The sequence below is a fragment of the Heliangelus exortis genome, chromosome 3 (genome assembly GCF_036169615.1).
Source record: "Heliangelus exortis chromosome 3, bHelExo1.hap1, whole genome shotgun sequence".
NCBI lineage: Eukaryota > Metazoa > Chordata > Aves > Apodiformes > Trochilidae > Heliangelus > Heliangelus exortis.
Genome location: NC_092424.1, coordinates 36461279 through 36486450, shown reverse-complemented (window position 1 = coordinate 36486450; position 25172 = coordinate 36461279). Strand labels below are relative to the sequence as shown.

General features: G+C 42.2%; 1 long non-coding RNA gene across 1 annotated transcript in view; it reads right to left on the bottom strand.

Moving 5' to 3' along the window:
• The window catches only part of LOC139794505 (uncharacterized), a 34050-nt gene extending 15084 nt beyond the window's left edge, over nucleotides 1-18966 (bottom strand). Inside the window, exon 1 of the long non-coding RNA XR_011725162.1 lies at nucleotides 18818-18966. This is a non-coding gene — a long non-coding RNA (uncharacterized lncRNA). The remainder of the gene's footprint in view (nucleotides 1-18817) is intronic.
• Nucleotides 18967-25172: the final 6206 nt, after the last annotated feature.

The following is a 25172-nucleotide window of genomic DNA, read 5'->3' as shown; positions in this document are numbered from 1 at the left end:
CAGTGGGAAGCCCGAGTTATTGATTGGCTTTGTATCAGCCTAGAGATCCTTTTTAACATAAGATTAGTTTAGAAGGGTGTTTTATAAATCGTGTGGTTCTAATTTGATTTGAGTACTGGCTCTTTGTGACTTGCCAAAGTTCAGTAAATATGCAGAGTATAGTATATGCACTTTATCTTTGTGTATTAGCTATGACATAAACACAGAGGGGAAAAGTCAAATTTTATACATCAGAAAATGGGTTTGTTGCCAGACATTATAACACTGCGTATTTAATTTAACTGATGTATGTTAAAATGGGAAACCAAATTCAATGAGCTGTTTGTTTCTTTCTACAAATACACTTACATCAATGACCTCTGAGGACATGACCTTAAAATGTAACTAGATGTTTAAAAGAACCACAAAGATCTATATAAGACATTAATGTTTGTGTCAGAGGGCAGTATACAAGCATGTATATACTCAGCTGTCTATATGTCAACTGTGATATTTTTTATTGTAACAGGAAACCAGCCAAAGTCCCAAACAGAAAAATTATCAGCACTTTTTTTTTTTTTTCATGGTCCTTTATAAGACTAAAAGCATGACCTTAAGTTAGATTGTATCTTAGCCCTATTCAGTAACCATTTTGGCACCTTCTGCCCTGCTTTTAAATCGTTGCCCTTGCCAGGGAGCTCCTGTAGAGATCCACAGGGGTTGGTGTGGCATGTGGAGGTGCCCAGCCCTGTGCCGGAGGATTGGTATTGTGCTCCTAAAAAAAAGAAGGAATGACCACTTTAGCTGGGACACAAGGAACTTCTGGTCACTTCTCCAGGGACCAACCGATGTCAAGTTCTGCTGTCTGTCAGGATTAAGTTCCTGTTTGCTTTTTCACTAACGTGGTCAGAGAACAAAGCAGTTCAAATCTCCTCCGTTCTTAACAAAGCATCTCAAATTGCTGAGTAAAAATTCCTTAATCCCCACCCCCCCGTCTTAATCTGAAAATGCCAATGCCACATGGTAACACTGAGGTCTCTTTTTGTCCACTATAGAGCACAGTTGACACCGATGTTTGATTTAGAGCTAACTTTTCCTGAAGCAGCCTGTTATCAGAGGGAAACCCAGGTGCTCTGTTCTCAGAGCAGTTCTAGGCAAGTAATTTTTCTCCCTTATCTTTCCATTCTGAACGAGAAACCAAGTACAAAGCAAGAAGAGAACCAACTAGCATAGTTTCTCACTTCCATAAAATGGGGGGGTAAAACATAAGGTGAGCTTTTCCATCATGAGAACCATGGGGAGGGATGCAGCAGCTCTTTGCCTGAGTTGTTGCCTGCATGCTCCAGAGGCCAGGCTAGAAGAGACAGCAGCTTCAAGTGGACTGCATGGTGCACTCCCACCAGTATGGATGAGAAAACTGGGTCTAGAAAGTAAGAAAGCAAAACACCTCATCTGAAGAGGATTGTGCTGTTGTAACCTGGAGCAATAAAGAAGCCTAAGCACCAGGTGGCTTGACCGTGGTGCATATCTGCAGGCATCACTCTTACCTAAAATGCAGCTCTCCTTACAGCCAGTGTTTTCCTGCAGTCATTTAATAAAAACCAAGAAAACTCAAGTCCCTGTTTCTGCTAAAAAAGTTATTGAAATTAATGTCATGCTCCTTGACCATTCCCTCTGCTATTGGTACTGCTCTTCTACTGCTTTCTTTTCCTACTGTTTTGCCAGTGTCAGTTTTAATTGCCCTCTCCCAACTTCAGCCCCTGGTAAAAGCACAAATCTTAGGGAGTGAAAATAAAGGTCTGCCTGGCCAACAGTAATCAGAAATGGGGAAGAGAAGCATAGGACAGCTGCAGTGTTTTCCCCCAGTCTTTCCCAATCTACTCAACAAGGTTGTTTCCACTTTAGTAGACTTGATTCTTTGTCTTCTTGCTTATTTCAATCTCATTTAAGGCTTGCTATAGAGGTCCAGGAATTGAATTGTATGCCCTGTTACTAGTTTTACTTTGTGCTATATTTGCCCCAAATTAGTTTTAGGTCTTTGTTCTCCTCCATTTCTGACCCTGGCAATGTGTGAGACGTCATTTAAGTTTTGCTTCCTGAAAGAGCTCCAGAGGATCCAGAATAGCCCCTCTAATCAGGGCCAGGTCAGCAGCAGAGTCAGAACTTTTATCCTAAAAGCCATAAGGGCTCCATAAGGAGCAGCAATTGACTCCCTGTGAGGAAACTTCTAACATGTTTTCTTCCTCCCATCATCAAGACACCAAGAGCAGCTTCAGAAGGTCTGGCCATGAAAAATAACTCAAGGTTTATAACCAGCAGTAGTCAGCTGGAAAGCATAACTCATTGCTAAGCTGCTTAGACACAGCTGGAACAGACTGGTGTAGAGCAGAGTGTGCAGGGCAGGTGGGCACAAAGATAGATAATATTAATTTTTACAATATCCTTGTGGTTGAGTGCTTGAGATAGAGGAGAAGGGCTCATCAGGCTCATACTCTTCAAGATGCCAAGGCCAAAGGCCGCAAATGTATCAAGAAAACCACTGTCTGGGCTACAGTATTTGGAAAAAGACAATGCAGACCTCCCCAGCCCCATGCTGCGATGTTTGGTCGTGTAGAAGATTTTCTATGTGTAAGAGAGGTGTCATGAGGATGACTGTGGAATATTTTCTTTACATATATAAAAAAAAATATTGCTTAAACTAACTCAGGAGTCTTCCAGCTTTCCTACTTGCAGTAGGCAGCAAGTTAAATAAATATTTAAGGCCTTTAAAGAAAAAATTGTGATACCTATATTTCCAAGGATGTTAGAAAAGACCACTGCAATTCTGTCTTGGTAAAGACAAAGCTTGAGAAGCTAATTTATTGAATCAAATGTTAACAGTGATTTGGCAGGCAGACAGAAACAGTCTGGGACAGCTTTTTCCACAGAAAAAAAGTCACATATTGGGAGTTATAGAGTAATATCTCTGAGGCTACCTTGGAGAGGTGACTTCAGTTGAAGAAGCAAGGTTAAAAGGTAGGGAGCAAGTTGCATCCTCACAGATGGAGCTCAGGGACCGGAACAGATGGGAGCCAACAGAGCTCATGGAGGACCAAACACCCTTTAATACAAATGGGAATGACTGATCTCACAGTGTAAGCACAGGTCAACGTCTTGAAAAAAACCCAGATTCGTAGGGAACAGAATCCTTCAGAAATAGTTCCATGATACTCCTGCGGGTGATGAGACTGCACAACTGAAACTATGAGCTAATGGCAGGACTTTGATCAAACCATCCCTGCTAAGACACGGAAATACTAAGAAACTGGAAACAAGACTTTTTAGGCAAAATTGCTCCACACCAAGGTGGAAAATGAGCCTGGAACTACATACCTACAAAGCAGACATTTCTCAGCCAGTGATGAACATGCAGCAGTCACTGCTGTACGCCGCTCTTAAGCCAAGTGCTTCTGGTCTGAAGAACTAGTTAGCTCTCATTTATATCTGTGAAAAAGTGTCTCCACCAAAGTCAATATAGCTTCACCAGGGTAAGCGAGATCAAATTATGCTTGATGTCCACAGACCTGAGTGTATTACTTGCCTTAGGGCAGGGAGATGAGAACAAAGGGATCATATATTGGTATCTGTGTTTGGTCTGTAAAGTATTGTTCTCTCCTGCCCACCACATCTTTCAGCAACAGGCTATGTGGAGTCATATGATTAAAAAGCCATTTATGTTCAAGATTCCCACTTCTCTGACATATGCCTTGTCAAAGCAGAAGAGTTTAGCTTCACACTAGAGATTTGCGCGTTGTGAAAAAATGGTTACCAGAAAAGAATCACTCCAAAGTGAAAAAGGAGAGGAAAAAGAGAGACATACACAGACATACACAACCTGGAGATGCTGCAAGAGCTCCATCAGAGCTGGCTCTGCGTACAAGCAAAGCAGGTGGCTGCCTAAATGATCAGGGAGACAGAGGCATAGGACCATTTCCCCATGTGTCCTTCCCTCTGCATGGCAGCAAAGCCTGTCTGATGGCCCCTTTGGTGGCAATGGGAGCCAGGGATGTGAAGTGACAACCTTCGAAGCCACCTCCAGGACTTGTATCAGGAGCCAGAAACAAAGGGGGGTTTGTTCACAGTGCTACAAACTGGGCTGTAAAAACTCCCATGTCTGGAAGAGAACAAGTGCCACCTGCAAGGACCTTGATATCTGACCCCAGGAAAAGCCCACATTCTGCTGCAGCCACCTCGTTGCACCTTTCTATTTTTTCCCCCATTCTGAACTTTACATAATTATCATTGCACCATCCCTGCCAGCTCTGGGGCAAAGTATGTAGGTGAACACAAGACCAGGAATGCACACAAGTATAAACATGCACCCCTTTTGTCAGCCATAGCATTTTATAGCCCATGGGTGAGTAATAACCCAGGGCTCGGTATCTGCTTCCTGGTATGATACAACTTTCAATCACATTAATTAAATTAATATGGTCCATGCTAATGAAAACCACAAAATACTATTTTGGTGTCCATGAGCACATACATTTTGATAATATCAACTTGTCATTCTGATGTTCCTTTCTACGCCAAATGCTAGCAATGTAAACATCTCTAACAACACTTTCATCATAACTAAGGGAATTCTGCATCAGCACCAGACTGAGGGCAGACAGACTTGTATAAGCAGCAAGCTCCAGAAATATTCAGCCATACTAGGGCTCACACCAAGTCTTCTACAAATGCTCCTCCTACCTAATCTTTTTAATCTACTTTTAAGGTATATTTTTGGCTCATGCTTTGTTTTAGGCTGGGAGGTTTTTTTTTTATTATTATTATTATACTTTCCCTACGTGATTAGCCATCCAGGAAATGTTTAAATTACAAAATCATAAGGTTTAAAAGATTTATAGATCAAATTATATTAACCTAATGCAATAGGCCAGCCATACGGAAATTAGAAGTCTTTATATTATATTTTGGTTATTAAATTGCTCCCTTTATACTGTTTAGTTTGTTTGTAACAGCAAGGTTTTGCTGTCTGATGTCAGAACCTGCAGAGTAACCAAGCAAAAACAAATGACTTAGTCCTTGGTTCAAAGAAATAATAGGTTACTAGCATAATTAATTTTATGTTTAATTACTGCAGAATGAAACAATTCAACAATATCCAATCAATCCTCAGAATGACAGAACAGAAGGTCAGCAGTTGCTAAGTCAATTGTTTTGAAACAGAAATTTATGTCAGGTTCTCTTTTATGTGCTGGAGAAAGAAATTGGATAAAAGTGGTCAAGCAAACGTTAATTAATTGTATAAATGTAATCCTGTTGTCATGAAAAAAAAAAAAAAAAAAAAATCAGAGACTCCATGCACAGCATTCAAAAACATTGGGTACTCATCAGTCAAGAACATCTAGAAATGGCATCCTTGACTTAAAACAATAACAAAAGAAAGACAGGCAAAGTGAATGTTTGAAAACCAGACTGGTGTTCCAACTGGCATGCAGAAGCACATTTGTATGAGCTGACAGTCTTAGTATGGTGCCTATGGAAACAGGTCCCCATCACCACGAGGTCTGACCCTGCTTGGCTCCTTGGTGGTAAATCTCAGAGATGGCTTCTTTGCCCTCCCTGTCTTTCCTCAGATTAGGGAATCAAGCCATCCAGAAGAGAACTTAATGTAAACCAAAGGCCCTGTACAAGTTAATCAGGTCCAGAATTGCCAGCTCTTATGATTATTTATTTTTCTCTAAGCCTCCAGCTATACAGCAAGGGTTTATTTTCCTGCAGCACCAGCTTTTAGTTACATGATTACACATTCTCATTTCACCTTGAAATATCCATTCCCGCTCCCCCATTCCCAGCAAAGTTTTGCATTTCAGAAGGTTCACCTGCAGTTTCCATCATTCTTCCAAGTATTACTGTTTAGTATCCAAGATAAGGACTGCATGGCAACCTTAGCCATCCTCTGACCCAAAGTGTCACTTTCTCTGTACCACCCTCCTCTCCAAGCCTTGCTGATGCCACTAGAGGCCATTGTCTATCATTCCCTGCTTCCTCCTTTAAAACTAAGTTAACAGGTAGTCTTGCATATAAACCAAACCAAGCTTTGTCACCTAGGAGGCACACTAGAAGCCCAGCCTTGAGATCACTGGTTCACAAAAAGCATTTGAATGCAAAACCAAATGTGAAAATGATCCTTGCTGCAGCTCTCCCATGCTTAGAGAGCTGCTTTCTCAAGCACTTACCTGGCACCAAAAAGGGGCCACAGCTAATGTCATCTTGTCCCACATCCAATTGGATGATTGGAAACCAGAGAGATCGGGAAGGAGGAGTAAACTCTTTAGCACCACACAGGCATCCCTAAGCCTCATCTAGGGTTTGGCTCTTATTTTTTCCACGGGAGGTGCCAAAACATCTCCAGGTTAAGCAAATATACATCTGTATAGTTGTTTTAAATGTATGTATTATAGGAGGACCCAAAAGATGGCAACAAGTGGTAAGAGTGCACCATCCAAGAGTCCTGGCATGGACCCTTGTGATGTTACTACGGTTACACATGGTAAACAACAGCACGGAAAAAGTTACTGAGCTTGAGCAGGGGCTGATTTTTAAATCTTAGCAGGGCAGCCGGTTTACACTTTTGAGGCACAAATATTTTAATGGTGTAATGACAACATGAAAGCCTAGTCACTTCCCTTCTTTTAATGGTAACTGCAAGAGGGGCTGAATATGACTGCTTTATGTACAGAAGGATGTTCAACACAAAAGGCAAAGGCATTGGAAACAATATTTTAAAAATGAGCTCCTAGGGAGGTTATTTTATAGCTTTGCTATGCTCGAGTCTGGACCAATGATGCCAGCATTACTGATCTTTGAAATGAGGGGGTTTACATTGGGAATGTTGACATAACCTTAGCTACAGCAAGGAAAAAAAAAAAAAAAAAAAAAAAAAAGGGTATGAGAAGATGGAAATGTATATTTTTGGAAATAGATTTCATTCTGACAACCCTATAACAAACAAGTGAAATTTTAATACAGTGCTTTGATGAAAAATGAGCTGCTAAATAAACACTAGACTAATTCATAAAGAGCAAGCTCAGCCTGTTGAATATTTCTTGAACTGTCCCAAAAATTCCATTGATCACTAGTGATGCTGTAAATAGAAAATTCCTGCCATTTTCAAAGGAGCCAGGAGAACCTCGCTGGGGTTTGCCTATCAAACTCTTAGACACTTTTGAAGCTCCCAGGCTAAAACATAATAAATCAAATGTGAAATTGTATAGTGCTGGGCTGAACTGGAACCTATGATTATGTGCTCTGTTCCTGGGATTATTTTATTTTTTCATGAAGTACTTTATTTCTACTTAATTACTATATCCTCCACCAAAAATTCAAACAACCCTCCCTTCATCAGTCAGCTATTTGGTTAGAAACGTACAAATACTTCAACTATTAGCAAATAGACAGTACTGATGTATGATACTGCATATTTTCCTTCTAAATCCATGCTATGCCCAGTGTTAAAATTAAATGTCATACATTTGGGTCTGGATCTCCCTTTCCTGCCTCCTGCTAATCTTTGCAATTTCTGAGGTAGAGCTATGAGTAAAAAAGCAAGATATCAGATATACCTAATTAGCTACATCCTAAGGTGAAAGATCAAATGGATATTCACAAGCATTTATACAACCCTGAAAGTTGAAAATCTGTCACTGTATTTTTTTGGGGTTGTTTGTTTGCTAAAAATTCTTTTTTCCTCAAATATATACAAAGTGGTTTTTTCTGCCCATTTACTCATAGCCAATCTTATTCCCTTCCCAGCCAAGAAGGACTGAGGCTACTCAGCACCCCCCAGATAATAATTAAAAACCTAGTTACTTAGGCTAAACACAAAGAATGAGTATTGTGCTTCTCATTTTAAATAAATTCACCTTTGTTTCTTCCACCCAACAACCCTGCCCCTAACCATGAACATCCCAGGGCACTGGGCAAGCTCAGACCTCCACTTTGATGCTTGGGCTACCAGCAACAGCTTTTCACTGGTCAAAAGACAGCTTTGTTACTCTGCTCTTCCTCCATTTAAAAAAACAAGCTGCTTGTCACCACTGTCCCTGCAACCTGTCTTTCTTTAGCACAAAATATTCTATGTTGTGAACTATTTCATTTGTAAGGCAGGCAGACCATCATACGTACCTCATCTGGGGGTAAAATACCAATAAAATCAAGGTAGTTTTGGCAAGGGGGACAGTTTACTTACACTGGCATCTTGAGTTCAGACTGGTGGGGGAGTTCAGCATAATTTCATGTTAGGCACAGCTAAAAGCCAGGCTGTCCAGTTGCAGTGCTATTTTAACCCAAGCTAACATCTTTCCCACACTCCTCCCTTGTAGCACAGACATGCTTTCAGCTGACAAGTTCTCCCTCACTACAAGTCTTTATTCCTGTCCTTTCATTTCTCCTCCTCTTTCCAGAAAGCACTCTGGGACATAACATCTGTCCTTTCCCCTCTTTTATTTAATAATTTTTTTAAACAGAAAATACATCATTTTCAGTGACCCAGAAGCCCATGCCCCTTGCTTGCTCCATTCTTTCCCCCAAATCCCACACTCAAATACTAAAAGCATCCTTCTACAATTTTGTAAAACAAAGAAGGAAAGAAGCAGATGATGTAGATGTCTGACCCAACCCTGCACATATAAAAAAAAAAAACAAAAAAACAAAAAAAAAAAAAACCCAACCCTTGCCATGCTACTCTAAGTCAGCTTTCTGCACTGAGAAACAACACAGCTGTGACTTAACACAGGCTGCAGCAGACTTTCTCTTTTTTAAATGTTGCCTCCTGGAGTCACTCAAAACTTTTGCTTTCCTTCTCCATATGCAAACAAGGATGAATCTCTCAACACAAGTGCTAAAAGGATTTGCATATTTACAGATCAGAGCTGCTCTGTTCATTCCTTTGACATTCAGGAGCATCAAGTCCCCCAAACAGCTCCCAAAGCTATCCAGGCTGTGCCTCCCTTTGCCTACCTCAGAGCCTCACCCTGAACCACAGTAAGAGCTGGTGTAAGCATAATTTGCACTACTTCACAGCTGGATCCATTTGTTCAGAATCACATATATTAAAGTCTCTCACTATCATACTACACAATCCAAAGTTTTGCATAGGTTCTGGAGCAAGTAATTTTGTTAACAACCTTTTTTTTATACATTCACATAGCTGAAAAGTAAATAAATACGTATACATATACACATTACAGCGGTCTCATCTGCATAACACAGCTCACACGTAAGGGATTTTTTTTGCCCTCTTTTTCCTTTTAAAGGATAAGAAAAGTCTATTTTACTGCAGGCCTCAGTCTTCAGCACCATACTTCAGAGAGTGATAGGTCAGCATGCCTCAGTTTAAGTTTATGAACTGACAGACCACTTCCAGTGACAAAAGAAAATGTAACCTAGGCTGGTTTTCAACCACTGATTGTCAGATCTCATGTTCAATATGTCATATGGAGTACACTTCATTAAGGACTGAATTACTTTACTTGTAACATGAGCTAAATTAAAGTCAATGTCAGGCTGCATAAATCACCAATTTAAATGTATCACTAAGTGCATTGAAATAGTCATCATCACCCTGCGCCCTAAAATAACCTAAAAATCTGGGCTTCGTTTTTATATGTTATAAGGATGACAGATAGGAGTTTTTTTATTTTTTTTTTCTTTGCTAGGGCTCAAAATTTTACTGTCAGAAACTATTGAACTTTTAAGGAATAGCCATGGCACAGTAACACTTCTTACCAGACAATATATTTCATTGTGCCTTGAATTCAGAGCTCACAAGAAGCAGAGCCAGAGCATCTATCAGGCTGTCCTTCAGTATGCTGATGGGGTGGAAATTTGGTATCCTGCCTGTTTAAAGAAGGGCATGGGAAGGGACAATCCTGGGAACCCTCGCTCAGTCACCAGCTCAGTCCCACTCCTGTCAGTCCCAGGATGACACGAATCAAGTCAATGGGGTATCACAGGATTTAGGCAGACAGTTTTCCCACCATGATACTTTTCTATTATCAGACATGGAAAAAGTTATATGAAAAGGAAATAGTCGGTAGGAAAAACATGTGCCAGTGTTTCATGTGTAAAAATGCAGGACATTATCTTCTCCTTTTGCAACACTTTTTTCCAGGGCAGCCCCACTGGTGAAGAAAACACTTTTTTCTCTACACTCTGCTGACAACAGATTTAAGTCTCATAGACTCACTCTGAAAATTTAGGAAGGGCACTGGCTGTCCTGAGCTGTGAAAGACATTTCCAGATGACAATGGGTGGCAGAAATAATTAACATTAAGGACCAATCCTTCATGCCCATTGCCCAAGTCAGAAAAATGCCTCTGAAGTTCAAGAAAATACACCACTGTAAGATTGGTGAACACAAGTAGAGAGTTACTCTCCAAATTGCTTCTTCATGTTTATCCCAGCTGTTTGAATAGTGGAGTAACTTCTGCTAAATAAGTAAACTAAATTTACTTATTAAACAGTAAGCAAGACTTGTCTGTTCTTTTCAATAGACCTTTCATATGTTTTTAACTTGAGTGGAAGATGAGAAGTGAAATAATAAAGACGTGTTTTTTGCTGGTCTGCTTGCCATCTGGATCTCTCTAGGCCCTGGCATCTGTAGGATAGGAAGGAAAAAAATCAAAGTATTCCTGGAAGGAAGAAGAGGCTGCTACCTAGTAGACAAAAGGGAGAGAGAAACCCAGAATTGAAGAGCAGGGAGAAGGAGAAATATGAAACTCATTTATTTAGTCTCCTAGTGCAGATTTCTTAGCATGCCCCTTAACTTTCTGATCTCTTTGTTTTCTTGAGTATGATGATTTTCATGCCTTCTATTCTTTTTTCTTCACATTTTAGTTTGATGTTCATTCTCCACAAGCTTCCTGCATATGTCAGCATGAAACAATAGGCTCTCATTACACTTGGCTTCTTTCATCTCCTTCAGACACTGACCTACATTTGTTCTGTTTTTGTCAGCGTGGAAACATTTTCCCAGATCAGTTTGTTAAAAAAATAAAATAAATCACATGTTCCATATTACCAACCGTGTTCTGTTGTCTGGAGTATTTACTCTGGATGGTCTTGCAAAGTGATTTCAATTAAATTTAGAAGTCCTGTGGTACCAAGATACCTGGCTGGACTTGAAGCTTTATGCTCACTGGAAGTGAGGCATTAGCAGAGCATGAGAAACCATACCTTAAAAACCATCAGTTCACGTTGTCACTGCAGTCAAAAAAACATTTGCAGCACTAGTGTGGTGGAAGACCTTGCCATGCACATGGCACGACCAAGCCTGTAGCAAGTTACAAGAAAAATCTCTTTCATTCTGCTGTTGCATGCCCTTGTTTCATGCTGATGGGCCGCTCACATGTTGGTCCAATAACACAGCACTATTCTGGTCCTTCCATTTTTCCATCAAACAACTTGGCCTATCTTCCCAAAGTGGCAATAGGGTGGCTCCAGTCTGCCAAGTCCAGAGAAGAAGGAAGGAAAGAAGTGCGGGCTCAGTGTTAATAGGGTGGGAGACATCCTCTGGCTGGTGATTTGGACAAGTCCAAGCAACATTGGTGCGTGTGCTAGATCCAGCCCAGGAGCTCCATGTGTATAGTCAGTCCACTTAGGTATCTACTGCCACTCTCACAGCACACTGCAGTAGCTGCTGAATAAGTAGGAAGCCTTCGTTTTAATTGCAGAAGAGTTTGCTCAACACAACTACTCCCAATTTCTTATACTGGGTTGTAGCCTGGGGTTCTTAAGGATTCACAGCATCTGTGACTTAGCCCTTTACTTTGGAGCAGTGATCCCACCCGTGCACCACCAAATACAGAAGCAGAATTAAAGTGCCTTCCTCACCAGGCAAGAATGGACACCTCAATAAATATCCCAAGTTCTTTCTCAGAGAAAGTGCATAGAACTCAAGAAAATTAAGACAAAACATGAACAAGCACACAAAAGCCAGCATCCAGTCACACCAACCACACACTTTGTTATAGTCATCACACAAACCAGTGGATACAGAAGGCTTCATCCTGGCACTTTCAAACAGCAACCCAAATAAATACAGTGCTGATGCACAAGGAACTAGAATTTTGGTAATGTGGCTTGGCAAAGCAATCCTGACAATCCATCAACTGGAAGCATGTCACGTTTGACCCCGGTCTTGTAAACCAGGGGCTGAGCATACTTCAACCCATCCTAGTTTGTGGGAATGCCTATAGAACTGTCCTGCTGAAGACAATAATTGTTAAAATACTATTTTTTTAGTTTTCTGCTCCTTGGTCCAAGGCAAAAAAGCACAGTTATTGAATATTTATAGAAGGACAAAGCCAAAAGAAGCTACCACTTGAACATTCAGGCTGCCTCTGCTGTCTGGTAGACACGTATATGGCTTAAAAATGCCAAACCAATGGAATTTGCCTGCCCAAAGGCTTAGTTTCAGGACCACACACTTGGGCATGGGAGTTAGGTTCCTGTGTCTAAGATGTAGCAGAGCTGTGCTGTTGGCTGAGGCCAGCATGAAAGGCAGTAGCAGATGGGTGCAACCATTCTTGCCACGTGGCGTGTTCAACAAAACTGTCCTTAATGTGACTGATTTGCACCTGAAGCATCACCAAAACAAGGCTCCCTACACACATCTTGCAACTGGGCAGAAGGTTGAAGACATCTAGACAAATCCTACCAGCTCATGAGCTCCCAAGCACAGATCTAAGGAAAAGCAAGCAGTTGAATGGGGCTGCAAGACATAGAATATCTTTTGGGCCTGAACTACAACACAGGCCCTTCATGTTAAAAAGGTCAGGGCCGCAACTGCCCCAAAGGAGCACTGCTTTGAAAGCAGTGAAGCAGCAGTCACCATCCTCTGCTGCCTGGCACACTCTCTCTGGGGACAGGAGCAAACTTAGCCATGCAGTGCAAATTCAACCCCTACAACTACCTATCATTCTAAGGTGGAATATCCTCAGGAAAGAGATTTCTCATTTAATAAATCATCATAGCAAGCTTGGTAAACTGAGGATTTAAAGAAAAAAATGCACGTTCCCCTTGCATTACAGAATGCACTTCAGCAGGCATATTCTGATATTTCCTGATTTCCGCTCCTATTAAAAGCTGCCCAAAAAGTCACCATTTAAGCTTTCCAGCTCCAGTCAAAAATATATTCCTTGGATAGACTTCAATTTTTTTTTTCCATTTAAATGCACAGAAAGATGACATACTTACTTATGAATGATGGCAGGCCAAAGGGATCTTTAAAGTCCTAAATCACCGGACATACCAAATAAAGTTTTAATTCAAACTTAAGTGGAACATAGAAGATAGAATGGCTTGTTCCTCTCTGCAAAAGCTTTGCGCAACCAGCCAGGAGCCAGAGAGCAATTTCAGCAGGGAAGGTCAGGATTGTCCTCACATGAGAAGACCTTATGCAAAGGATGAAGACTGCCTTTGAAAAAACTCATACCACCCTCAGATATCCCTTATGTGGCCTCAAGCATGCCAGATCACACATGCCATTGAATTTGCATAAGAAGTGACATGCAGGGACACTTCTGGCATCGTGGTGGAGACAGGTATTTTGGAAATCATTCACAGATGCATCCCCACAAAACAGTAAACCTCTGACATACACTCTTCCCTTTATAATGGTGATGAACCCGAAATAACAATTATCTGAAGCTTTATTGTTCTTAATTTAACTCTCCCAACCCCCCCACCCCTCCTACCCCTAACACGGGAAAGATTGGGTCCCAGTGAGGACCTTCGTACTCTGGCTTGTCTCCATGTGCAACAGATTTAGTGCCTCAGCCAGAAACCACAACTCTCGATGCTATTGCCCCACACTGAGTTCCTGACAAGTACTGTAGACTTTTTATAACTGATTAGGAGATTATTTTGGCTGGCCTTGCACTTGCATAGGTGATTCCTAATGAATGCGCAGGGCTTTGGTATACTGTGCCAGCTACAAGCTTTTTATTAGCATTTATTGGTATTAGGTAACATTTTGAATTGACAGGACAAATAATTCCCAACCCCAAAGGGCCCTTGCAAGTTTTATAAAATATTTATGTAGAGGTACGGAAGTTCACAGTGATGTCTTTCCTTGTCCTAAGCAGGTGAAAGGCAACAGGCAGACATCTCAGCACATATACAGCCTATGTAAAAATGGTTTGCAAAAATAAACCCAAGTAAGTAATGACAACTTGATGGGCTTCAACTGGAGGAAATGACAAGGTTGTTGAGAAATGTGCAGTGAGGTCAGAGGACCATCTTAGCCACATCAAGGTGGTGTTCACAAGGAGGAGTTTGCCCATATATGAGGAAGGACCAGATGCAATTCCAAATGGCAGGGATGAGGAGCACAAAGGACTCTCACCTTCACTACCAGACAAGCACGTGGCATCCCAGCCCAAGGCAGCACAAAGGTAATCACAAACAAGTCCCTGCCTAGGATGGACAGATACTTTTCATGACAAGCTCTGCTGGAACATTTCCACACTTTGGGAGATCGCTTTGCCAAGAGGCCTTTTACAATTCAGAAGTTTCAGCGGATGGCAAGAAATTTTGCAGAGCATCTTGGCCATGTTTGCTGCTCATAGGCAGTCATTGCTCATTACATGGCCTGCAGATATTTGACAATGTACCAAGCCAGCCACCAAAGGGGAGGGGAAAAACCCAAACCCATACCTGCCAGTGCTCCAGGTAAGGATATAGGGGTTATCAAGTTCATCTGAGACGTAAACCTCAACTCCTGATTCCTTTAAAGTCCACAACAAGCAAAAATATTGCAAACCGATGTTCCAGCAAGTGAGCTGCAGGCATCAGAAATTTAGTTTTATTAATTTTTGCTCTTTTTTTTTTCTCCTTCTATTTCTTCTCTCTTTGTGCATCTTTGTATTTTTTCATTAATTTGGCCTTAAGAACAAACAGGGTGGGACTTTGACAATAAAACTTCAGAGCTACTACCTAGAACTACCTCCATTTTTCACAAGTTGGTGCAATACCATCTGAGAGAGTGGCAAACTGAGTATTTTCTTCTCCCCACTGCCTTTCTAAAAAAGACACTGCAGCTAAGCAGAATAAAGAAAAAAGGATCAATATAAAGAGTAGTTCAGTATTAACATCCGAACCCTCTGGTTACCTTAAAAAAGGACATTCTGTACATTCAGCTACACTAAACAATTATGCTAAGACTTCTATCTTTTGTTCAGCTGAATCTAAGAAAGCTTATGGTTGCTCTACACAGGGTTCAAAAGCCCAGGACTTCTCTGGAGCAGAGAAGCTTACTTCTGATGGGTTTCAATGGGAAGGAGACATGCAGGCTGCAACTACACTGTGCTGGGACACCAAAGAGGCAGGGGTTCTTCCCAGCCTAAGTACCTCCATCTTGAGGTTTTATGCCCACAAGCAGAAACCATGCAGAAACAAATAGGTGCAGAGCATCCTTCCAGCCCAGTTCACATCCTGGTGTCTCAGCAAAGACCAGAAGATATGGACAGCCAGAGGCTCAACCCACTACCACCTCATTCATCATCTCTTTCCTAGATGGAGGTGAAAGAAAGCAAATGATGGCCATTTTCACAAGTGGAAACGACTTTTTGACTAATGGAAATTGTCTTCCCAGAAGGTGCTGGTGCATCTCAAGCTGAACGCAAAGCAGCCAAGGACTTCCATTTCTACACCGTTATCCAGAAAGTTGGATTTTCTTTTTAAAAAGTGACACAGAAAGAAGAGGCCAACCCAGACCTCAGGGGCCAGTCCCTCAGCTGGTGTGAATTAGTCAATACAATTAGAGTAATTTAGTTCCACTGAAAAGCTACTTAAGAAAAATGGAAGACTAAAAAGTCAGTATCAGGGTCCAGATTTCAAATCCTCTCCCCAGCCAGACTTCCAGATGATATTGATCTACCTGGACAATCCAGAAAGCCTGACCAGATCTCTCTGTTTTGATGCTCTGGGTGGTGGTTTCAACACAGGGAAGAACCTGACCTGTCATGCTTTGCTTAGGTGGAGAAGAAAGACCAAGGTATTTTGCTATTGCTACAGTTTCAAGACAGTGACCAAAATGAAAAAAGTATATAATTTTAACTAATGGGTTCCTGTCATCAACCCCTTCCTCTCTCCTCCTCTACAATGATGGTGTCAGAAGAAAATTGCCAAACCTACTGCAAAAGCTGACAACCTTTACAAAAAAGTCTTTGTATGCAGAGTTTTAAGAGGAAGCACAACTCTGAACCTACCAAAAAAAAAAAAAAAGAAAAAGTCATCTGCATGCTTTTCTAAGTGTTTTGCTTGGTCTGAATGGGTTTATTTTTCCTGCAGTGCTGTGAGTGTGGTGCTGACTGTCTCACAGCGAGAGCCCAGCTAAGGCGACTGCCAACATGTCAGAAAGAAATCAGGTAGCAGGGGGAATGGGTCCATAAAGCAGAGAGCTCATCCATCTTCAGCTGAAAACTTCCTTCAAGACCAGCTCTTTCTGGAACTCCTAGCTACTTAACTTATCCAAATGTCCTTTTTTCACAACAGTCAAGACCACACAGGATCTAACCAGCAGATCATGCTATCTCGACAAAGGCCAGCACCAGATGGAAGATGATGCAGACAAGCCAACAGGAAAAGCCCTAGAATGGGCAGATAGGGGATAATCTAATCTCTCCCAAACAGCTCTTCACCTTAACCCCAGAGCTCACCCCCTGCTTTAAGGTGGTTTTTCCAATTCAGTGGTTACTTTCCCAAGAGAAATGACTATAGACATCATGCAAAACTTAGTGGAATTAGCCCCTACAAACCACCTGGGATGGACAGAAACACCTGAAGAATTTTGATGCTTAACTTCCACTGACATGTGAACATAGTTCCAAAGCCACTTGGACCAGTTTAAAACAAAGTATTTTATTTCTACCAGCAAGGAAAGTAGCTTTCTTTGGTCTCCTTTAGAAACACTAACTCCTCCTGAGCATGTACTGTGTTTCCAGCCCTACTATCCACCAGAAAACTCAAGACAATAGCTGTTGCATCCAGTCTCAGACTCCCTCTAGATAGGAAGACCCAAGTCACAGCAAACAGCCACCAGCCCCACCATTAAGTCATGCAAAGTGCTTTTCACTACAGCCCTTCCACAGAGGAATCTTTCTGTGGATAAACCACCCAGCAATGCTCCATCGTAGATCACAAACCTATTTACATATTTTAAAGCACATTGGGAGGTCCTTTCCTGACAAAACAAAGACATTTTAACTTACTTGCTGTCTGTGTTTCTGCATGTTAGGAAAAATTTTGATTACAAGTGATCACTGATTGATCACAAACAGCATGCGTGCTTTGGAATCGCTGTGAATAAAATTGCATTGAAAACATCTTAACAAGGACATCCCCAAATATTTGAAAACAGACAGAGCTGCAAAATGAATGCTGAATGTCATTCAAAGCTGATAATGACCATCATTCAATGCCAGTAAACAAATAAACAAAACCTTTTGGGCTAACAATTGAAAGAGCTTTAAATTGCTGATTACTATCGTAATGGAGAACAGCTGAATTTTTGCATGCTATGAAGAGCTTGCTGAAGTAGCAAGGACCATTTTCTATATGGATGCTTTACATTCTTTTGTGGTGCACTAGTACATATCTCAGGAAGATGTGTAAAACTATATATCCACACCTAATGGGACACATAAAAGCAAAGGTCTATCAGTGCTGTGAACTTTTCCTTTTTTCCAGTAGCCAAGGGATAGCCTCGTATTTCCCTGTGGCTTGATTCTAAAATGCTGATACTCCAATTCACATTAACTTAATGGAAAATTCCCAAAGGTAAATGAAAACTAACTTTCTCTGAAACAAACAAAAATACCGAAAAAACCCAAATTCCACCAAAACAAAGAAATCCCTAGAGGTAATATGGGAACAATGAGGGATGCTGCTAGGCAGCTGGCAACCAAAGAAACCTCTTTAAACATCAATAACTCTCTCCCAAAAGCTAGAGGAAGGTTTGTGCTCACAACATAAGGGGAAACCTGTTTCTTACACCTCCTCTGCCTTGGACACACTTCCCTAGCCCTTGGAAAAGGAGAGCAGCCATAGGACATGTGAGGTATAGGTTTGTCTGGGGCAGCTGACATGACAGCAAAACCCCAGAAGTGGTGGGGAGAGCTCTTGGATATTGGTCTCCCTCAGATGCTTAGGGCTCCAAGACCCCAGAATATTACCCTTGGAAAAAGGGAAGAGAAAGGCCATGGAAATGGTCCACTAGACCTGAAAAGAAGTAACAAGCAGCCAAAACCAGAAGCCCCATGATCTCTTACTCCTTAGCAGCAGCATTGCACTGTTTTAGGATTGCATTTACGAGCTTAGCCCTGGCAGGACTGCAAGACTGGACACATATGGTAAGGATCAGGGTCAGGGCTCCAGGCAAAGGGAACATTTATTGCTAGCAACTGTGAGCAGTCATTTCCCTTGGTCCCAGTGCCCAGCTATTCAGAGAGGAGCACTTAGACTTGCCCTACCACAGACATCAGGTTTAATTTATCATAGAATAGTTTGGGTTGAAAAGGACCTCAAAGATCACCTAGCTCCAACCCACTAGACCAGGTTGCTCAAAGCCCCATCCCACCTGGCCCTGAACACTTCCAGGTGGGACACATCCAAAACTTCTCCAGACATTTCACCTATACTGCTATCCAGCATGACATTTAGAAATCTAAGATCATAGTCTCAGGCAGAGAGGGTCAGAGGTTAAAGGATGAAATACACTCATATCCACACCTTCTTACTTGGAGATCTCCTCTGCAGCAAAACTGCACCACCCAGGTGCTCTTACCTTTGCATTGCATCGGTCCTTGTTGGTATCAACCATAACTCCAGCCCTCATATGTATAATTCCAAAAACAGAGAAATAAAATCCCAGCCTGAAGTCACAGCAGAACAACCTCTCAGAGAGCTTAAGTTAACTATGTGCTTCCAGCTGGGCTTCATGACCATAAACTAATCACAGTTAAGGAGCTCACTGTAGCCTTCTCTGGAAGGTTTATCTCAGACCCTATTAAGGACAGGTGAAAGTCTTTTGGGGGTTTGTTTCTGCCTTTTGCTAGTTTGTTTGTTTGTCTTTCTTTTCTTTTTTAAAAAGCTGGCACACTCTAGACCAGTAATCTAACCTGTTAGGAAAAAACAAACAAACAAAAAAACCCAAGAAAATCCCCAAACAAAACAAAATTTAAAAAACAACCAACCAAACAAACAAAAAAATAGCAAAATAAACAAACAAGCAAACAAACAAACAAAAAAGCAACCTGGAACAAGTAAGTAATCTGAAAACAACCCAGGAGATAACTAAGGAAATGTAGACTAGACAATATTAGAATTTTTTTCCAAGAAAAAATATTGTCAGACTAACAGCATTTCCTCCATGAAATCTGTTTCTCTACAGAAAGAGAAACAAGTATCATGTACCACAACTTCAGAACACTGCTTCTTATGGTATTCTCATAAGTAAATCAAGAAAATGTGGTCTTGATAGAACTATTCTGGGCTAAGTGTAAAATGATTTCTTAAAGCCATTCCCAGAAAGGTGTTCTCTGTGACTGCCAGTCATTATAGCAAAAGCATTCCTCAGGGTCACTCCCAGTACTGGCCACTGTTTCCACGAGTGATCCAACTAATGGAAAAGACTATATATATTATATTTCCAGAGAAGACCAGGCTGGGAGGGACTCTAAGGAGAGAATTAGACCTCAAAACTGGAGAAGCAGCTTGAAGAAGATACAACGAAACTCGGTGAGGACAAATGAAAGGCTCTGCACTGTGACAGGATAACCAGCTGCATTAAGGATGGGGTAGGAAGACCCCAGGGTCCCCTTCTCCCAGGTAAAATCTCTGAATATACCCCTGCCATCCCACAAGAAATCCCTAAAGCCTCTGTGGTTTAGGGCATCACGAACAGGGGGCTCAACCTTCCACAGCAATAATTTAAACAAAAACCAAGCCACGAAAGGCCCGACACTTCAGTCCCAGTGGTGTGGAAACCAGGAGGGAAATGCTAATGAACTTAAAGAAAAAAAGAAAAATTAAATAAAGGCTCCTAGTCTCTTACCCATGTTTTTGACCATCTGCTGTACACTAATTCCCACTCAGCTGCCTGGCCCCATGGACCTGCCATGGTCTCCCTGTTACCCGGGCTTAAAAAACCTGCCTAGCATCCATGTTTGGCAGGTTTGTCCTTCCTCCCTCTCTGATGAGGGCTGGAGGAGCAACGAAGCCTTATCACTGCTCCCTGGGATTTAAGTGTCTGTTTATTATGCCAGAACAAAAGCTGGGCTCTGCTCTGCCGGGGCCCATGGACTCAGTGCTTCCTGGTGGATGGAGACATACCCCAGTCCCTCTGGGTAAGTTCCTTTTGTGGAGCAGGCAAGAGGTAGACTTCTGGCAAACAACATTACCCGTAAGTAATTTTCCCTTACTTTATATAAGCAAATGCCTTTGATATACAACAATCCCCGACGTGTTCAGGTTACATGCTTATTTTAAGATCTTTTGTTTACTTTATGATCTTCATAGGTCATTGACATCCCATTTAGCTCTGGTGACCCTGTTTATACAATCGCAATATACATTAAAAAGCGTTCCTTTGGATAACATTAACATTCTTGATCTTAATCCATCACATGGGCTAACAATAGCTCCAGCTCAGATGTGTACGTAACTGTTAAAAGCTTTAATGTAGAATCCAATACACATATCGAGTGGGAGAGGCCTGATCAAACAGATTGGCTTTCTTTTTTCCATTCTAAGTGGTAGAGGATCCAGAACTATGTAAACTCTCACAAAATGCAGTGCAGGACCCCTCCGGCCACCACTCAGTGCCATTAGATTCCCTGGAAAAAGAGGAGTTTTTTTGTTGCCCACTCCCCTACTCCAACATGTGACACTGTTGCTGGAGCAGTCAACCACAACCACCTCCAGGAGCTTTGGTTCCTGCTGTTCTCCCACTTGCTGAAAACCTGACTCGGTGCCGACCTGGCATTTAACAAGCTCTCCTGGCAGAGGAGCAAAACTTGCCTGATATCATCCTGAGGGCTGCAATTTCCCATGCCTGATGGGCCAGGAGTGCCTACCAGCACAGTCATCAGGAAGCTATGTTGCCTGCTGTGTATTTATTAACTCATCTGATATTTCTCCACTCCTGACTGCCATATCTCACACCTGCAGCAGCGACGCCTGGAAGGCCACTGTGGGACCTGAGGTGCAAGCAAGCTCTGAGCTTTCCCTAAGGCTGCTGCATCCAAAGGACCCAAAACCCCATCACCTCTACCTCTTGCAAAACTCTGGTCACCTCCAATACATGGGTACTCATTGAAGGGAGGTCACGGGTACCTGATGAGCCTCTCCTACAGAAACATAAGAACATGAACCAGGATGGCTTAAAGCCACCCAGAAAATAAACTAGGTCTTCTTAAATGCTGAAGCAGCAGTGGACCTTGGGTGGTACCACAGCACCAGCGTCAAGCTGTGAACCTGAAAAAGACCATGACAAAGCAGAGTTAGATATTTTTCCTTTTACTAGGCCTGGTGATGGCAACACAACAGAGCTATACATTGTGGCAAGACATCAAATAATCTGCTCTTTTTTTTCAGGTTTAGGTCTGACTGTATTTAGAGGCATGGAGTCCAAACAGAACCATGCAATCAAGCTTTCAGTACCCTCTGCTTTTTGGTCTAGTCCAGGAATGGCTACTTCTGTGTAGGTGAAGAACTGAACCTGGTGATTTCCCAAGGTCTCCTCCGGCACCACTTGCCGTGACTTCTGCAGCACTGTTTCTGCAGTAGCTCCTATCATTTGAGAAATATCCACCTTATAAACAAGATTAAAGCCACAAACTATGGCAGCACTAGGATGGGATTACCCTTCTTTTTGTGTTTCTTTTTTGCTTCCCTCCATAGGTTCGAAAAATGACATTTTGGCAGGCACTTTTATGTCTTTGGGGCTCAGCCTGTATTTCCCAGGAGACCGGGTTCAGTCACAGGGTAAAAGAAGAAAAGTACTAATAAAACATCTGACAGAGTTGCCATGACACACCAAAGGCAGGATGAATATGCTGAAGAGGACATGCCACACGAGGAGAAAGGAGAGCAAGAGACCATGAGAGTAGCAGAGAGAGCCAGGCAGCACGTCATTGGGTCAGATGTTGACAACAACTATGAGCTGTGCCAGCTGTCCCACTTCCAGACCCTCTGTCTGATTCCTGGAGCAAGATTTGGGAAATTCTGGGTGAGGGATGACTGTAGGAGCTGGGCTGTTGCAGGAGATTGCCAGCATCCCCAGTTCCCTGGCAACTCCCACCTTGAAATGAGTAGCACCAGTAAAATACACATCCTGGGGCAGGAAAGCAAAAGGGTAGGTGATATCACTACTGATCAGTAGTGATACCATATGCTTTTCTTAAATATAGGTAGTTTTTCTCCCTGTTTTTGAGCAATTATCACATCAGCACCATGCTTAGAGCCAGGAAACCTCCAGCATTGTGATGCATGTCAGGCACAAAGGTCTCCCTCCTTATAAATGACCAATTTTCCTTTTACCTTATTTGTTGGTTTTATAGGTGGTCCATGGTTCTTCTGGGAAAAAGCAAACTAAAAAAAAACTTCAAAGCCTAAAGCTTTGGTCAAGTTGCTCAATAGTAAGTCTTAATTAAAATAAGATGTATAATTCAAAGTGAGCGAAAAGTCGGTAAAGAAAATCCTTACACCCCTGCATTTAAAAAATAAACTTGTATCTAGTCAAAACCATAGGCCTCAAATCATAAGTGAACCAGCAACTGCAAAAGGGTAAGTATGTAAAATAAGGGAGGAGGCAGCTCTGTTCAGTGACAGGGACAGAGGTGGGGGTACGAGGGTTCCAGAGTCAGCTATGCATGTACATATCAATGTGCATTTGCTGCTAGGAGTGCAGAGACAGCAGTGCTGGTCCCTGGGATACTCTTCAGTAATGTCACCTTATTCCCAGCTGCCAATGCCCCTCTGATTTATCAAGCCATTTGGGACCAGAAGCAGTTAATTTATTTGCTCATTCATTCTGAGGACAGCTTACAGGATGCGAGTCAGCTGTCTCAGAGCAAGCTGAGACCCAAACTTTGCAAAGGGCAAACTCCCCTGAACTTGGACAAAGAATTTTTTGCAGTTGATGGTGCATCAAGAAGCTGCAGAGCTAAAACCTCCCTGAAAGGGCCAGGTTGCCAATAAGTTCAAGCATGGTATGGACATCCCTGTCTAGCACAAGAGCATTTCAGGAACTACACCAGTGTGTCTGTGGCAGTCAGGAATGGGGGTGAAGTAAGGAAAGAACTGTTGCAGCAGCCAGATTCACTCCAGGAATGACAAGACTTGTCTGATGTTCAGTGAGAGGTTTGAGTTTTGGACAACCTTGGAGCTAAAAAGCAACCTCTGCAGGGTGGCAAATGAACCTGCCAGTTTGGCTTTGCCAAAACCACATTTCAAAATACTATAAACTAATTTCAGAGAGCTCTCTTCAACACCTTCAAGCTGCCTGAACCGAGATATTATTTAAGATTCCCCCTCCCCCTTTTGTGGGCAAGTGCCACCAAACAAAACAAACAACCCAATGTTGAAAGCTTTCCCCTGTTTCACACAAGAACAGAAGAGCAGCAAATCACTGCAGTGGCTGGCTCCTACTTTCTGGTAAACTCTGGGGTGATTTTACTGTCAGCATTTCTCCCATGGAAGGTGCGAACAGTGGTGGAAGGCACTGTTCTGAATCTGGGAGAGCCACCCCCCCCGAGTCCATCCCCTCAGCAAGCCAAGCTCTCTGAAATACCAATTTCTGTTTCCTGCCACATGGCTTGCCAGTTATGGATAAACTCAGCTGCACTTTGAGAAAGAAGGAGAGCTTTGAAGCCAGATAATGTTCTACAAGATGTTTTCAGCTGGTGAAACAAAGCTACAGGAAGAGCCAGAGAGCACCACAGCAGTTTTGGGCTATCATTTCAGATATTTATGCTGGAAAAAAATCATTATCACTTCCATCCTAGTTTCTCCTTCTGCTCACTCCTACAGGGAATCGCATTAGGATGGCACTGTGCTCTACTGCCATAATAAAGAAGATGTCACTAATTTACCATTTAGACTTCACTGCCTATAAAACAGGAGTAGAAAATGGGCTGTGAGCATGATAAGGCGTAAACCCTGGTTTGAACACAAATATGCTTGAGAGCTAGGAGAGAAATGGGGAAATTCAAGGCAATCTGTTGAGAGCATCTTTCCACCCATCATGAATTGTGGTGAACATGTAGAAAAGTCCGGCTGCAGGACCAGGCCATGATCCCCCAGAAGCTTACCAGGTTAGACATGTCTGTGATGTTTTTGATGATTAGAGAGTAGTTCTTAGCAGTACTCAACCACTGTGTTTCATCACAAATCTGTCCATTTTGCTAGCAAGGTTCTGTAATACTTCTGGGGTCCCAATTAAGTAAATTATTGTAGAACGTATTTCAATCTTAGCCTGTGCTTAAAGCCCTGGTTGAGCAGAGATGCCTTCCTAAAATTGGACTTTATCAGAGAGTGTGTGTACTCTCGTTAGGGGAAGGAATAGATGCAAAAGAACTAGGAATCACACTGCAGCAAATTCAGCCCAATTTCCTGATGAGGGAGAAGCAGGGGAGTAAAGAAAATTCAGCCCTCAGGTCTCACTCAGGTCAAGCCTCAAGATCAAATCTGGGAGATGTCAAACATTTGGTTTCAAGTCTCTGTTGCAACTGATAAAACACTGCCAGTACAGAGGAGAAACCATTGCATCAGGAAATACCACATGTCCAAATACTCAGCAGCCCTGAAGTTCAGTTGTTCACCTGGAAAAGTAGGAGACATGGATTGAAACCATTGCTCTCAACCAGAGGGTTAAGAAGAGGTCTGACTGTTGGGCTACTGAAGCCAAACCCAAGACTCCAACATTCTTCCTGTCTCAGACTCCACACATAGAGCCAGACAAGACTTTTGAGATCTAACCAGCACCCCAGGGTGCTCAGAGTGTGAGGTCCTACCTTGGAGGTGTGCCCCAAGAATAAAACACCCTCACAAAAACCTCCAGAGTATTTCCTGAAGCTCCCCAGAACTTGCCAAATTTCCTCAAGATTTTCCAGGGATCCTAAATTCACCCAGGCTGTTTG